This window comes from Triturus cristatus, chromosome 2_2 (genome assembly GCF_964204655.1).
Source record: "Triturus cristatus chromosome 2_2, aTriCri1.1, whole genome shotgun sequence".
NCBI lineage: Eukaryota > Metazoa > Chordata > Amphibia > Caudata > Salamandridae > Triturus > Triturus cristatus.
In genome coordinates this window covers 621,799,249-621,814,545 of record NC_140582.1, presented here as the reverse complement: position 1 = coordinate 621,814,545, position 15,297 = coordinate 621,799,249, and positions in this window count along the sequence as shown.

Genomic DNA, 15,297 nt, shown 5'->3' with positions numbered 1-15,297 from the left:
TATAACACCCCTGAAACCAATGGTTTTTTCAGTGAATTTCTAAGGTTTTTTAAATGCCAATTCCTAACTATAACGCCCCTGAAACCTTTGGTTTTTTCAGTGAATTTCAAAGGTTTTTTAAATGGCAATTCCTAACTATAACGTGCATAAAACCTATGGTTTTGTCAGTGAATTTCAAAGGTTTTTTAAATGCTAATTCCTATCTATAACTTATCTCTGAAGATATCATGAAAAGCATTCTTTTTTAAAAAGTAGGGTGCACATTAGTTTTGTGGGAAAGCATCTTTGTGATTGGTTAAGAAAAAACAGTTTCAACGTGGAGTACGTATCATAGGATAAAATTTGCTCAGCTCAACCACACCTGCTACTTGCATTTGGAAGGCACTGTTCGAACTTAAAACAATCGTCAACTTTTAACCTGCACGTGTCGTTAAATGTTCAAGAAAATGTTACAAAAAAATATCGTAAAGTTTAAAAAAATTGATGAACTTTTAACCTGCACGTATTGTAGAATGTTCTAGAAAGTGTGTTGATAGAATACGTTGCACTTCTGACTTCTATGTGTTGTTGAATATTAAAAAAAACGGTTCATATGGAAAATTAAAAAGAAACCAATAGAGAAGTTTTGAAACCTAAAAGAATCAAGGAACTATTCTAATTTATTCTTTACATGTATTTATGTGTGCAGCAACACAATTATAGACACAACAGCACTAGGAAGAGGAAGAAGCAGGGAGTGGGGGGAGTGGGGGAGATGGGCAGAATGGCACACATGCACAGTTAAGTACAACACACATATAGGCTAACAATGGCCAAAAGGAAACACACCAACAAGGAGCACAAGTCACACAACCTGCCAACATCACGCCACTGAACGAGCATAGAAGTGAAAACCACACTGCATTCATACAGGATGTGTACAAAGGCCAGTGGTTGGTGTTGTGGGATGTCTGCGACCGTGGTCATCATGGATGAGGTGCCCAGCATGTGGCACATGGTTGAGTTCACTGTGTGTTATGTTGCCAAACGGCTGCTCCTCCCTCCCACGAGCCCCCAAACTTTTGTACGGTGAGCTGTTGTATCTCGTGCACTCGTATAGCACGCCATTGTAATGCCTATTTGCGCATGTCCTGCTACATTCCAACTACAACATCACAGTGCCGTTTGGAGGTGGTGCATGCCACTTTACAACATCGACTGCTGCGGCTCTTGTAACAGGCCACACCAGAACACAGAGACACACTTACCGCACTTCCTGTACACGGACATGTCCGAGACACCCCGTTCCCCTTGCCGGATAGGCACACCCCTGCACTGACCTGTGAACGACAGACCAGCACACGCCAGTTGTGCATGCAGGAGGATGCGTACGTAGCTACACATCCAGGCTCACTGCCAACGCTGAGGTGACGCGTTACAACAAATAAATGATGGACGGAATGCTGACAATGCATACATTCTCCCCCAGTCAAAAGATCTGGGTTAAATCCATCGTTCTTTTGCCCACTACACCACCCCAGTTTAGACATGGCCATATGCAAATCAGTCTTGACCCTGTGCCTCATGGGAACAGTCCAGCCCGAACTGCCAAGCCATGTCTTCCCTGGACCGGAATCAAGCATCCTAGGACCGGTTTCTGGCTATCAGCCGTCATCAGCCAGGATAGCTTGACTCCAGTGGCGTAGTGAGCACGGGTCCCACGTCTGGGAATACCCATCCCACTTAGGGCGAAAAGCGTTACAACAAACAAATGATGGACGGAATGCTGACAATGCATACATTCTCCCCCAGTCAAAAGATCTGGGTTAAATCCATTGTTCTTTTGCCCACTACACCACCCCAGTTTAGACATGGCCATATGCAAATCAGTCTTGACCCTGTGCCTCATGGGAACAGTCCAGCCCGAACTGCCAAGCCATGTCTTCCCTGGACCGGAATCAAGCATCCTAGGACCGGTTTCTGGCTACCAGCCGTCATCAGCCAGGATAGCTTGACTCCAGTGGCGTAGTGAGCACGGGTCCCACTAACGCTGAGGTGACAGCACACTGTGATGTTGCAAGGCTCGTGCCTATCATGCTAAGACAATGACCACAGGGGCACACTTACTAAGATGTGGGTTTGGGGGGCATTGGCGGTCCTGGAGTTGTTGAGATGAGTCTTCTGGCCCTCATGGGTATCCCTGGATCATGCTCATTGACTCTATGGCACCTGTGGGTGTTCTGGTGTGGCTCTTGGCTGTGTTCCCTTTCATGGTGCAGGTAGTTGTCCTGCTTAACACCAGCAGAAAGCCGGTGTAAAATCCCTGGTGCTAACGTGTCTTATCACCGGAATTTGTGTCGCATTGCAATTGGTGTGAAAGTTGTGATGTGATTTTTTTCGTGTGCACAACAATATACGAACTGAGCAGTGTATCTCGTCAAGATCCAGCACCTGACGAACTATTCCCAATCAATATAAATACAATGAGATTTCTTAATAGATTTTGTGTGTACACTGTAAGTGCAGCCAATACCTCAGTGCAATACAATACAGGATTTTAGTATTTAGAATAAATCGCAAAGGTGCACCTCGTGTCTTTTTGCACGAGAACAGCTACTCTCCATTTCATTATCAGCACTTTAACGGAAGTAAAGTTGAGATAAATCTAACACACTATTCAGAAGTTGGTGCAAACTGCAGATATCACCAGTATTCCAGCGATAAGTGCCCCAAAATTTAACACCATGGTGGACTCCATCAAATAACAGTAATAAGAACAAGAAAGAGTCACACAGCAGTTAAGAGAACAACCAAAAACATTATTAATTTTGTTTTCAAACTTTATTTTTTATAATAATAAATATATAAACGATAAACTATTTTCAAACTTTATTTTTTTATTAACATAAATATAAACAATAAACTAATAAACAAAATGTAACAACAATAATACAAAACAACAAGGCGGAACACTCCTGTGGGAACCACGGATGTCGACGACAGACCTGGAAAATCAGGAAGATTGTTAAAAAAAAAACAACATGGTATTCTCAACAAAATACCACAAGAAACAAATCACAGATATATAAAATGTATACAGCTAACAAAATTTTATAAGTTTAACTTACAAAAACTGTAAATGTTGCCGCTTTAAAATATTTACCGAATCTGATGAATTTTTTTTGCAGAAGGCACCACGCCCACAACGTTTTTCTTCAGTGGTGAAGACATTTTTAACTTTTTCCAAGGGGCAAACAAAGACCAATGCCACCTTCTTCATTCGCAAGATTTGCCAAAGAGTTCTGTTACGAGGGGACCCTAACAAAAAATACTCGTGCGGCACAGCAAGTATGATGAAACACCTAAAGACCCTTCATCCAAACAATCTTGCACGAGAAGAGTGCAAACAGATGAGAAACACTCCTGTTCTGTATCTGTAAAAAAGAATCACAAATAAATGTATATTAATAACTTTCAAATGTATACTATTCCATTACTGTACAAACACATTTTATATAAAAACTGACTAAGAAACTATAGCCCTGAACCACAAGTGTGACGATCGTTAAAACACTACATGCATAGTGCATACTACTTTGAAGCAGTTCATGCCCTAAAGCCTACCTCACTAAAAGACTACATGCTAACTGACTAAATGATTACAGTACTATAAGGAGACACACTGGGTGAGTGACAGGGTGTTTGCTAGAAGAGTATGAATACTAACTAGGGAATTGAAGGTGTGAAACACAACTGTGTAGGTGATTAGAGGACTGCATCCATACTGCATAGGCATTTAAAGCAGTCCATGTGCTAAGGCCTGGCTCACTGCATGACTACTTGGGTACTGACTGAATGATTAGAGTACAGCAAGGAGAATGCCTAGGTGAATTTATAAGTGCTAGGCTTTTCGCACAGGGAATGGATTAGTACTTGGTACTGAATGGGTCACTGGAGGAGTGCATAGGCAGTCACAAGTGCTGGACTGTATGGATACTGACTAGGAAATTGAAAGTCTGAAAGACAAGTGTCTAGGTGGTTAGAAGACTGCATGCATAGTGCATAAGGGTTTGAAGCAGTCCATGTGCTAAGGCCTAGCTCAGTGTATGAATACTTAGGCACTGACTGAATGATTAGAGTACTGCAAAGATAGTATCTTGGTGAATTTATGAGTGTTTGGGTTTTAGCACAGTGAATGGATTAGTACATGGTGCTAAATGGGTCACTAGAGGACTGCAAAGGGAGTGACAGGGTATGTCCTGGAAGTGTATGGATACTGACTAGGGAATTGAAGGTGAGAAAGACAATTGTGTAGGTGGTTAGAGGACTGCATGCATAGTGGATAAGGGTTTGAAGCAGTCCATATACTAAGACCCGGGTCACTGGATGAGTACTTGGGTACTGACTGAATGATTAGAGTACTGCAAGGAGAGTGCCTGGGTGAATTTATTAGGGTTTGGCACAGTGAATGTATTATTAAATGATGCTGAATGGGTCACTAGAGGAGTGCAAATGGAGTGACAGGGTGTTTGCTGGAAGTGAACGGATACTGATTGGGGAATTGAAGGTGTGAAAGACAAGTGTGTAGGTGCTTAGAGGACTGCATGCATAGTGGATAGGGGTTTGAAGAAGTCCATGTGCTAAGACCTGGCTCAGTGCATGAATACTTAGGCAGTGACTGAATCCTTAGAGTACTGGAAAGAGAGTGTCTTGGTGAATTTATAAGTGTTTGGGTTTTGGCACAGTGAATGGATTAGTACATGCTGTTGAATGGGTCTCTAGATGACTGCAAAGGAAGTGACAGGATGTTTCCTGGAAGTGTATGCATACTGACTAGGGAATTGAAGGTGTAAAAGACAAGTGTATAGTATGTTAGAACACTACATGCATACTGCATAGACATTTGAAGCAGTCTATTTGGTACTTAGAAACTGACTATATAATCAGACTACTTCTAGGACAGTGCTTAGGTAAAACTTTTAAATTTTCAGTTCTGCCACAGTGAACAAAATAGTACATGGTACTGCACCTTAGTGTCAAACCCTGACTCATTTTATCAATGCATAAGCAAAGACTAGCTTCTAATGCTACTAGAACTTGACAACATGAGAGGTTTTAAATTAGTTATCTGTCAGCAAATACACGATGTTACCAAATGCTTCTCTCACAGTGGTTCTCAAATGCACACAGACTCACAGTGTAATTCTAGACAACAACCACTATACCTAGGAGTTTACCAAAAATCATTCACTACTGTGGAAGTGGTAAGCGAACTGCACACAATCTTCATATTTCAGGACTGCACTTTTATGTCAAAGCCTGACTCATATAATCAAGCATAAGCAAAGACTGGCTTCTAATGCTACTAAAACTTCACAACATGACCAGTTTTAAAACAGTTATCTGTCAGTTAATACACGATGTTACCAAATGCTTCTCTCACAATCCTTACCCAAATGCACACAGACTCACAGTGTGATTTTAGACAATCAACACTATCCTAGGACTTTACCAAAACTCATTCACTGCTGTGGAAGGGGTAAGGGGACTGCACACAATCTACATATTTAAGTACAGCACATCAGTGTCAAAGCATGACTCATTTAATCAACAGATAAGCAAAGACTGGATTCTAATGCTACTAAAACTTCACAACATGACAGATTTTAAAACAGTTATCTGTCAGCAAATGCATGATGTTACCAAATGATTCTCTCACACTGATCCCAAATACACACTAACTCACAGTGTGATTCTAGACAAGCACCACTATCCCTATGAGTTTACCAAAACTCATTCACTACAGTGCAAGTGGTAAGGGAACTGCACACAATCTACATATTTCACGACTGCAATTTACTGTCAATGCCTGACTCATTTAATGAAAGCATAAGCCATAACTGTCTTCTAATGCTACTAAAACTTGACAACCTGACTGGTTTTAAAACAGTTATCTGTTAGCAAATACACGATGTTACCAAATGCTTCTCTCACAATCCTTACCCAAATGCACACAGACTCACAGTGTGATTTTAGACAATCAACACTATCCTAGGAGTTTACCAAAACTCATTCACTACTCTGGAAGAGTTAATGGTACTGCACACAATCTACATATTTAAGTACACCACATCAGTGTCAAAGCATGACTCATTTAATCAACGCATAAGCAAAGACTGGATTCTAATCCTACTAAAACTTCACAACATGACAGGTTTTAAAACAGTTATCTGTCAGCAAATACATGATGTTACCAAATGCTTCTCTCACAGTGATCCCACATACACACTAACTCACAGTGTGATTCTAGACAAGCACCACTATCCCTAGGAGTTTACCAAAACTCATTCACTACAGTGCAACTGGTAAGGGAACTGCACACAATCTACATATTTCAGGACTGCACTTTTCTGTCAAAGCCTGACTCATTTAATCAAATCATAAGCCATAACTGTCTTCTAATGCTACTAAAACTTCACAACATGACAAGTTAAAACAGTTATCTGTAAGCAAATACACGATGTTACCAAATGCTTCTTTCACAGTGGTTCCCAAATGCACACAGACTCACTGTGTGATTCTAGACAAACAACACTATCCCTTGCACTATACCAAAACACATTTCTTCATCTAGAAGTAGTACTACATTTTAGTATAGCAACATAACATAACTCATTTCACAAATTCTTAAACAATGACTGGTTTCTAATTCTACCAAAATATAAAAACTGCACAGTTATCTGTTTACAAACACATAAAAAACACAAATGCTTATCACAGAATGGTTTCTACATGCACACACATTGTAGAGAAAAAAGTACTCCCTACACTCAGGACAAATACATTAGTATGATTAAAATCAAAATAGTCTACATACATCCCCTCAGAATTAAATAACTCATCTTTCAAGTTCTTTTGTAGATTAAGAAGTATATTAATCACTCACCATATTTTCGTTTACAGAATCTATGCACTGTGCACCTCTCAGCAAAAGCAAAGAATGAAAAAGTTTCCCTTTCATTTTCCACACATATACATGTAAACATAAAATCACAATCCTTTGCACATAAACTCAAAAGCAAACACACATTTCTATTGGTTAAACATTTCAACCCTTTCCAACTGAAATACATTTCAACCCTTCCCCCCGTCTGCCTTCTGCCTGTTACCATAGAAACAGGTCATGGAACACTGCACTGAGCTCACAGGTCACAAGTTCAGCACACAATGTTCCCACACAAGACAGGAAGTTTGCTTGACTTTTCAACATATCAGCTTATCATATATAATGTTCCTTACAATCTGTTTTTGTTAACCAATAACAATCATACCTTTAAAAAACAGAAATATACACCCTACCTTTCAGAGTAGAAAGTTGTCATACAACCAATGATTTCTTGTCATTTTTCAAAAAACGTTGCCGTGGATCCGTGCACCCACCGCGAGAGAATCCGTGCACCCAACGCATTTTCCCGTGTTTTTTTCTTTAAAAAAGGGGTCCTTCTGGGACCCCCTAAGCACCTCTAGAGGGTCAGAGTATTTCCACTCTGCTCCCTTTATATGTTTTACACACTTATTCCCCTTGCATCTTCCAAGTGAAGACCAACTTGTGCTTCTACCGAGGCAGAAAATGGCCGCCAACAGTTCCTGGTTTCAAATGTAGAGAGACACTCGACAGCCAATTAGCATTCAGCGCGCGATCGGGAGGGTGCGCGCTCCGTTCAGGGAGGGTGCGCTTACGGTGCGGGTACGGTCCGCGGATACTCCCCGGCCATAGATATCACTAACTTCTTTACCCTAATTTTCTCAGGAACTACTGGGGACTTAGGACAACCTTGCCGAGTTCCCTTCTGGATCTCCACTGTACCAGCAGTATATGCATTAATAACTATTTTTTAGCCTGGGCCTTGTTGTATAATTTTGTGAGTAGGTTAACAATAACTAGGGGGAAATTGAATTTTTTCAGTACTGCGATAAGAATATTCCAGTTTACCATGTCAAACTTTTTCTGCGTCAATCATGATGATTGCCGCTTTCGTGTTGTTATTTGAGAAAAAGTCTATGACCTGAGTTAGGAAGTTTATATAGTTGGTGAGAGATCTTTCTGGTAAAAAACCATATTGGTCCCTGTGAACCAAACTTTGTGTGACTAAGGTAATTCTTGTTGCCATTATTTTCATGAGAATTTTATAGTCGTTATTTAAGAGACTAATGGGCCGATAAGATCTGGGTATATCTGGTGGCTTTCCCTTCTTTAAAAAGCTAACAACCACTGCTTCTGCAAAAGTCTTGGGGATATTGCAACCTTTCAAGATTGCATTGTATAAAGAAATCAATAAATTATTTAACTGTGGCAAAAAGATGTTATAGAATTTGATGGCTATTCCATCGATGCCACAGGCTTTACTGCTAGATGTATGTTTTTACGGTCGCACCGATCTCTATTTCTGAAATTGGTGCTACCAGTTGGGCTTTCTGGAAGGCAGTTAAATATGGTAGCGTGATTCTATTCAGGAAATTATCAATTTCTTCTAGTGGTTTAGGTGTCGGAGCTGTATGCAGTTTTTCATAATGTTATAAGAAGACCTTATTGATTGCATTGGCCTGGTGGACATTTTGACCTTTTGCATCATCAAAGATGAATTTCACCATGCCATTAATGGAATTTCTTTTTTTTACGGACCATGCTTAAAATTTGCCTGCATGCTCACTTTCCTCATACCAATTTTGGAGGCAAGTTTTTTGATTTACTATTTCCTGATGTTCATAAAAGTTTCTGATATTTACTCTAGCCTGTTTTAAATTGAGTGCCGTTATTTCGGAATGGAATGAAAGATTGATTTGCCTTGCGTCATCGAAATTATATTGAAGATGTCTAGCTAATTCTTTTTTCTCTTTGATGTTTCTAGCTTTACGGAAAATTGCCTCCCTCCCAATATAAGCCTTGCAGGACTCCCATACCGCAAAAGGGAAGGTAGATCCCACATTTCTGATGGCAAACTCAGCGAGTAGTGACTGCATTTTTTTATTCCAGCCCTCGTCTGTTCGCAGGGTTTTGTCTAATTTCCATTTGTGTCACTGCCTTTGGCCGATTTTTGCCTTGATCTCAATTACTGGGACTGAGTGGTCAGAGAAGGGATTAGGAATAATCCAAGATTCCCCTTTTTCACACTGGTGATAAATTAAATAAAAGTCCATTCTGGATCCTGTGTTATTTTTTGGGGAAAACACGTGAATTCCTTACTGGCGGGGTGCTAAGACCAACATGGATTGACTAGCGCAAAGTCCTGGATCATACTATTCAAGTATCTGGCAGTTAATGGTTTATTTTTGGATTTGTTCTTTTGGGAGGAGTCTAAACCTAAATTCTGAATAAAATTGAAATCCCCTCCGATGATTATGGCTCCTTGTAGAGGGATTAAAAGTTCAGCAATTTTTTCCAATGCTAGAGTTCATTATGTAGGGGGTCATAAAAGCTAATTAAGTGGTTATTTTTCTCCCACAGTTTTAGATTCAAAATTACATGAAACAATGCGTAACACCTCTTGTTCAGGTATTCATGTTGGTTAATATTATCTGACTTCTATCCGTTATATATATTATATTTCTTATTCCTAATAGGATAGTGGGTTCCATTATTTCCAACCGTATGTTTGTGAAGATTGCTCCTAATTAGATCTGCAATTGTTTTTTCTTTTTTTCCTGCCACCCATCCTGGAGTGCCCCCTTTTCCCCCCCAGAGGAGATAGCAGCCAAGAGAGCAGAATAGCAGGAGGCAGAGGATGTCATCACTAGATCATACCAAGATGGATAGATATACCGGACACATTATAATCTTTCCATCAGTTTGCATGACTTCCCCTCCATCTATATCTCTTATTGGCACCAATTCTACTTGCTATTTCCTCTCTCTATCCCCTCCTTAATTGAATGAAGGAGGTCGCGGGCCCCCTCTACTGATTGAAATATGTATGACCTTCCTTTAAGCTTGGATTGCTGTATTATCCCCGCTGGTGCATTATGGCGCTTGAATTCATCAATCATTCCCATGAAATCTTTGTGCCTTCATGCAGCTAAAATAGACATATCAGAATAGATTCTGTAAATGAAGTTCTTGGGGGAAGTGAACTATTTTTTAAGAAATGCTTGTGAGAGAATATGTTCTTTTATTTGGCAGTCACCGAAATTAAACAGAACTGTTCTTGGATATTTGGGGTTGGAAGGGCAAATTCCTGGTACTCGATGGGCCTATTAATGGTCAAGACCCCAATATCTTTGGCCCTTTCAGGAAGAAAAACTTTCCGTATCAGTTCATTTATGACTTGGCCCGGCGATTTGCTCACTTCTCAATCTTCAGGAATCCTAACAAACCTTAAATGTGTACGTCTGGCTCAATTTTCCAAATCGTTTAATTTCAGTTTCATATCTTTGAGTTCTGTCTGCAATTTACTCAAATTGGTTACATGATCATTCTGTTTTGACTCTAGTGAAGATACCTTCTGTTCGGCCTGAGTCAAACGAGTTGAAAGCTGATGAAAATTTTCATTGAGCAAGACTAGTTGTTCGTCAGTCTTCTGGTGAGCTAATTCCGGGGGAAGCTTCATGTCACAAAGCTGACATAAGATCTGATTTAGAGTAATTTCAATGGTTGTGGATGGGACATGATAGGGCGGCATAGCTGTCGCTGATGTTTCTCCCTCTGGCATGGTTGACTGTAATGAAGCTGCAGCCGTCAAAGTTTGGTTATCAAATAGGTCTTGTTCTGCTTGGTCTGCTCCCACGTCATTGGAAGCTTTCCCAAAGGGTTTCAAGTGTGGAGGGCCTGGTATTTGCTGTCGCTTTTTGTCCTCCCAAGGAGAAAAGAGGTTACGTAGATTTCCGTATATCCTTTTTCTCTATTCTCTGGGGCGTGCCCTGTTGATTATCTTGGTGCCCCGGAGTTCCAGGAACCTCCAGATCTTTAGATAGAGTGCAGGAATGAGCTCCTACTGAGGGTGTTGCATCCATTGGAAGGCTGTCCTTATTGATGTTTTTAACCAGATCCCTTTTGATCTTTCTATCCCACAGAGCTCTGTGCCTGGCTCGATTGGGAGATGGAGAGGGGGATGAATAAGGAGTGGAGTGGTTGGAGGAGTGCGATTCATTGTCTACAGTATTTTGTTTGGAAAGTGATTTCCAGCCAACCCTTTTTTTCCCTCTCTCTCAAGACACTTGTGCTCAGTGCCTAGTGCCTGGTGCCCGGGGCCTGTGCTTTGCTATACCACATATACATAGTGACATAATAAGCTTAATAAGAAGAACTTGAGATATGAATTTTTAAAGAATAACCTGCTATATATTGCTTAGAAGTCAATATTGCTCAGGGGTTACTGGAGGTCATGCTACACCTGGGTAAATCAAAGATTCTGTTTGAACACGAAGGAGGGCAGGTCAGATGGAGGATCCTCACAGGGCTCTCTGAAAAAGTACCATGAATGGACCAAGCATCGGCAGTGAAGATGCATGGGTTTCAATTCATGCAGTCCGGTCACTGTGTCAGAGTCCAACCTTGCAGTCGGGTCCCCCGTTGTTGTTGAATCCCTTATGGTGCAGGTGCTGCGCAGTCATCAAACCTCACAGTCGGGAACATGGATCAGTGCTGCGTTGTGTTTGAACCTCACAGTTAGGTACAGCATCGCCGTCAAGATGCAGAGGGATGTCCTCAAATTAGCACTGCGTCAAAGGCCACTGCATCAGTATCGATCAGTGCAAAGTCATCACTCCATTGATTTCTGCAGGAAAACAGTTGTGGAACCCACTTTCAAGGCCCAGGACTGGATTGCCACCTCTTGACAGGGCAGGATTAGAGGTTTGCAGGCTGCTGCAGCTGGAGCAAAGTGGAAGGAAGTCTTTGATGGCCCTGAGACTTTAAGAACAGGGGGCAAGCCAGAAAGTCCTTGGAGAAACATGGGTTTAAGGATGTAGAGAACAGGTCCAGTCTTTTTCACTCTCAGACAAGAAGCAGAAGGCAGCAGGCCAACACAGCAAAGTAGGTAGCAAAATGGCAGTCCCTCGTACAGCACAGCTATCAGCAGGCAGCAGGTCAACATGGCAAAGCAGTTTAGTAGAGTGGCAGTCCCTCCTACAGCACAGCAGCTCTTCTTCCAGGCAGAATTTCTTTGATTCCTGCAAAGTTGTGATTTGTTGGTGCCAGGGGTCCAGTATGAAGAACTTGATAATTTCCTATAGAATTAAGGGCTACTAATGACAAACTTGCTTTGGGCTTCAGACAAAAAAATGCATTTTAAAAAGTGACAAGCAGACATTTGGTGCTGCAAAAAGAAAACATGAGGCTTTGATGTGCACAGGCTTTAGGCAGACACTTTCCATTTAACAAATTATGCAAAGCATGCACAATTAATACATAATTTGATTTAATGTGACTAGTTTAGATGTTGTCCTCACAGTAGAATGTGATTTTAAATTATAAAAAAGGTTAAACGTATCCAGTAGTAGAAAATAATTTGTATTAAATTAACACAATATTTAAAAATTCAGAACAACGAGAGAGCCCCAGCTTGAACTTCAACATAACAGAGGAATATTTCTTGATGTGTGAAAGAGAGATGCTTCGCATAATTCATAGCGTGCAACCTAGGAGCCGTATTGTATTTAGTTGCTGTAAAATGCTTCATTTAAACAAAGCTCATTAATTTCTTTGCTTTAGAGAGAATAGAAAACACACTAATTTTTAAAATGTATTATCACATTATGTTTTAAGGATTCCTGCTTAAATAACAAGTTCTTTTGCAGTTAATGTTTTTTGTCTAGTTAAAAGAAAATGTTTCTTTTAAAGAAGGTTATAAGATGAAGTTATATTAAATGAAATTCAGAATGTGTTGTGGGAAGGATTTCGCATGCCTGATGGGTGACATCAGCAGAGAGGTGGAGATGTCCTTCTGGAGAATCCTGTATTTCAATTAGATGAAGAAAGAAGATCATGCCACATGATTTGCATTATTTTTCTGATTTCTAAACACGTTCCTAGTTTAGGAGTTTCATACTCAGACAGATTTAGGGACGGGGACCTTTGCAGACTTTTTATGAGACAGATTTAGAGACCTAAAGAGGATGGAAGGACATACTTTGATGGAGAGCAGAACAGGTGCAGATGAAGGAAGATGCAGGTTTTGTTCCATTCTGACTTTTAATAAAGCTTTATGCTTTGACTAACCAGCTTTGTTAAGGCTTATTTGCTCTGTGATCCATTTCTCTTAATAGGAGATTCTGCAATTATTAATTATTGATTAAGCTTCATGCCAATTTCACTCTTGCTTTTATTCTTGAGATCTTCGTGAGTTCTGACTGACATAATTTGTGCCTTATTTGCTTAGAATTGGTATTCTTTCCTTTATGGAACAGGCTGTTTGCAACTTATGATATGCTGTGCACTAACTTTATTTTTTCTATTATCAACTCTGTAACCTTATTGATACTTGACTAATGAATGAAGAGTCAGATAATCTTAAACTTTAACTAGAAAATAAAATCCCTTTAAAACTACTCACATTGACTAAAATATGTACTTACATTTGATTACTTGCCTGTGTTTATGAAGAAGCTCTTTTGGTCAAAATACAGTGGCAAAGATTCATCATGTTTAAAATAGAATTTGGCGGTGAAAAAGGGGAATGGTAATTGAGGGTAAGTGTGCCACATTTACTAAAAGTTTACACAAAGAGATTACAATGAGATTTCCACCCCATCAGATGAAAGCAGAGGTATGGTTTTACACCTTGACCAAAAGGTGCAGAATTTAGGTTTACACCCTGAATGGAGCTACAAAATAATTGCTCAAGTAAGAATTAATGCCGAAGCCTAAAAAATTCCTGATTTCTGAATCCTGATTCCAATGCCCAGAAATTAAAGACTGGCAAAGCGGTATTAAAACGCAATTCAAGAAGGTGGTTGCTGAAGAAGGTTGCTGAAGATGGTGTGAGTATCAATAGGGAGAAAAAGTGTTGCTGTGATTTTGATTTCATTTGCAGTTTTATTTATTATTTATAATAAGAGCGAGTATGCAGTAATTGATTTGGATTAGGTGTTGGTATGCGACAATTGCATTTGCAGTATTTGGGGTTTCGGTTGTTGCATGGAGTGTGTTAGATTGCAGTGATTGTTTGATTGCATTATGTCTTGCAGAGTTAGTATGAGAGTCGATTGAATGTGGTTTTGTGTCGAACATGGCCCAAGGATTGAGATTTGAGTTGTGAATCCCGAAGTGGTCCAGGATCCCGGGATATTGAAAGGTGTAGAAGACACCGCAATTGTGATTGTCTGACCGTAATTGAGGAGTTAGCCGTGAGACTTCAATGACAGTTCCACCTAAGAGAGGAAACTTGTGTGGGTGGGACGAGTGCAAACTGTGCAGTGGACCCTGAACGCAAAGGGAAAACTACATCTGTTCAGGTGATTCCATGCAGGTTTAGCTTTCACAGAGAATGGGCATCCTTTGAGTGATGACTGTGTGAGTGAATGCGTATGAAGAAATTGTGAAGGACGGTGAGCTGCTGTGAGGAGTGAGGGTGACGACAGACTCTGCCGCACTGTAATAGGTCAATTGTAGGATTACCGTATTGAGATTGGTTGAAAGCCTTCAGGATTTTAAAATGTAAAAGAATTGGAGGACAGAAATTTGACATTTACAAAATTGAATCAAAACATTGCATTGAATAATTGCAGAAATGAAATGGTTTAAAAGCTTTAAGAAATGTTTGGAAGGTAATGTGACAAATTTGGTTTGAGTCGGTGATGAGGCACCACCTGAGGGAATGCCTGCACATTTTATGTTAACAAATTTGGGGCTATTTTCATTTGTGTGGATTCGCCAATGGTGCAAGATGACTGAGAAAGAGGGATCTTTGAGTTTTCCAAACTATGCTACTTTTGAATTACAAATTCTTGACAGATTAAGGGAATGTTATGTAAAATAAAGTCACCGTCTAGAGCTGCACAATTTGAAGACTTAAGCATGTGGGAAAAGCCTGCAACAGACAAGGAAAGAGAGGATGAAAAGGTAAAGGATAAAATGCGGGAGAAGGAAATTAAGGATGACAAAAAATCTCAACCCGATAGTGCTTTAGGGGATTCAATATTGGATGCATTGTTAACTGAGTATCCTTCACCGTATGTGGTCCCTACTACAACTAGTGATAATAATGTACCTGCAAATACTACAGTGGTTACTGATTCTGTTGAACCAAGAGAAATACAGACTGAAAGAACTTTACAGACATTTCAAATTGCCCCACTACCTATTAACTCCATACCAACAGCGAT